The sequence below is a fragment of the Larus michahellis genome, chromosome 5 (assembly GCF_964199755.1).
Source record: "Larus michahellis chromosome 5, bLarMic1.1, whole genome shotgun sequence".
Taxonomy (NCBI): domain Eukaryota; kingdom Metazoa; phylum Chordata; class Aves; order Charadriiformes; family Laridae; genus Larus; species Larus michahellis.
In genome coordinates, this window is record NC_133900.1 from 31962835 (window position 1) to 31965652 (window position 2818).

Below are 2818 nucleotides of genomic sequence, written 5' to 3' on the forward strand. Positions count from 1 at the left end.
AAGATGTGTGCAAGGAAATTAATTAAAAAAATATATTCCATTTCAGTCACCACTAAGCTTTGAAGGCGGTGGTGTTGTTCTCTAGTAAGTTACTTTTTTTTCATTGATTTTTAGGCAAGTTTTACAACTTCAAAGAAGATTCTGTTTCTTGACCTATTTCCTGACAGTAAGAAGGGACAAATCTTTTAATTCACTATTAAAATATATTTTCTATCAGGTAAAAGATTTATTTTAATATTTTATTTGAATCTCATCTATAATTACATTATAAAAAATGACTTCTCTAGGTGTCTGGTTGATAAAAACTCTAAGGCAGAGTGCACAGGAGTTGTAAATGATACTTCTTTTAAAATATGTTATAAATGTTAAAAAGTAATTATAGTAGTCTATGATACTTGCTGTGTGGAAAAAGCATTTATTAGTCATTTTATGTCCTCTTAAGTTTCTGTGAAGAAGAGTCCACCCACTCCATATTCTTTCCTTTAATTCTTTCTTTTGCTGAGTCCTTGGATATAAGCTGTTTGTAAATGCTACTCTTGTGTATGACAAGAGTGTATTATAGTAACTACGAATGTTCATTGACATTTAAAGATCATTTGACCATTCCTAGTTCATGAGATTATTATAATAATATGCCTGCATGGTACTTTTCACCTTTAAATCCACATATTTTCAAGGGAGTCTTGATTTTTGTTATCTCCCTAAGGAGGAAAAACTGAGACAAACAGGTCACTGAAATAAATGAATGGAGGTCAGTGACGAGTGGTGTTCCCCAGGGGTCAGTACTGGGTCCGGTCCTCTTCAATATATTCATCACTGACCTGGATGAGGGGATAGAGTGCACCCTCAGCAAGTTTGCTGATGACACAAAGCTGGGGGGGGTGGCTGACACACTGGAAGGCTGTGCTGCCATACAGAGAGACCTGGACAGGTTGGAGAGTTGGGCAATGAAATTCAATAAGGGCAAGTGTAGGGTGCTGCGCCTGGGGAGGAATAACCCTGTGCACCAGTACAGGTTGGGGGCTGACCTGCTGGAGAGCAGCTCAGTGGAAAGAGACCTGGGAGTCCCGGTGGACAACAGGATGACCATGAGGCAGCAATGTGCCCTTGGGGACAAGAAGGCCGATGGCATCCTGGGGTGCATCAAGAAGAGTGTGGCCAGCAGGTCAAGAGAGGTCATTGTCCCCCTCTACTCTGCCCTAGTGAGGCCACCTCTGGAGTACTGTGTCCAGTTCTGGGCTCCCTGGTTCAAGAGGGACATGGAACTGCTGGAAAGGGTGCAGCAGAGGGCTACCAAGATGATTAGGGGACTGGAACACCTCTCTTATGAAGAAAGGCTGAGAGATTGGGTCTTTTTAATCTGGAAAAGAGACAGCTGAGGGGGGACCTTATCAACACTTATAAATACTTAAAGGGTGGGTGTCAGGAGGATGGGGCCAGGCTCTTTTCAGTGGCGCCCAGCAATAGGACAAGAGCTAACAGGCACAAACTTGAGCATAGGGAGTTCCACCTAAACACGAGGAGGAACTACTTTACTTTGAGGGTGGCAGAGCACCAGAACAGGCTGCCCAGAGAGGTGGTGGAGTCTCCAACTCTGGAGACATTCAAAACCCGCCTGGACGCGTTCCTGTGCAACCTGCTCTAGGTGACCCTGCTCTGGCAGGGGGATTGGACTAGATGATCTCCAGAGGTCCCTTCCAACCCTATGATTCTATGATTCTATAACCTACTTTTAGATCACAGAGCAGGTTAGAGATGGAACAAACTCTGATTTTCAGGGTAGTGCTTTAGTCAGAAACCAAATCACCTTTTCTACTAGTAGAATATTTAGTAGGTAAGAAAGCTTTTTGATATCTGTATGAGCTGATTTGTCTGTATAATCTTTGCTATTATGTTTGTCCAGAACATACAATATAAATCTATTCCAATTCTAGGACTGACAGTGGTTTCCTAGATTTTACTGATATATCCAGGGACGAAGCAGCATGAGCAAACAGTCAAAAAATTGTTGTTTTGTGACAAATAAGACTGCAGTAAGTTACTCCCTAAAAGTTTGGGAATTAGTTGAAGGAAAGATTTTCATATTCTTTTTCATGTTAATGTCATCTGTAACGCTGTTCATCTTATATTCTGCCATCTCTTCAGCTGCCTTTTCAACAGTTGTGTAAATTCTGTATATAATGTAATTTAGAGGGCTCTTATGTGCTTTCGTATTTGTTTCTTCCTTAGGGCAAATTATTTGATATCTAATTTTAGACATTATCTAACATACACTTGGGAAGATATTATGTGTTAGCAGTACTGTCATAGGTAGTATACCGTCATAAATAGATCACTATCATAGTGTTTCCTCTTTTTTTCATGATATGGTTTATGACCCAAGACACACTTCAGTAAATTTCACTAGAGGTGGGGAAAAAAACCCACGACCACCAAATGCCCGTGTCTATAAAAGACACTAAATAGGGAAGAACAATTGATTTTGGAGCCAAAAGCATATAAAAAGCAACAACATGGACAAAGGATAAGCCCTAGAGTTCTTCTGATCCCTTGAAGAAGGGACACATGGAAAAGTGAAATGGTCTATGGAGGAAGCTGTCAAAAATGTGATACATAACCTACTGTCTACGATTTTAGGAAAAATGAATTGAAAAATTGAATTGGTATTTAAAGTTTAGGGTTATTGCTTTTGATGAGTTCTTTATTGAATAAAAATTTGGAGCATCAAACTAAAAATTTGGTCTCGACTATGACCATCTAAATTATATATCAGCCCCATTCTAACAGCAGTCTGGAACTCGTGGTCTTCTAGATGTTG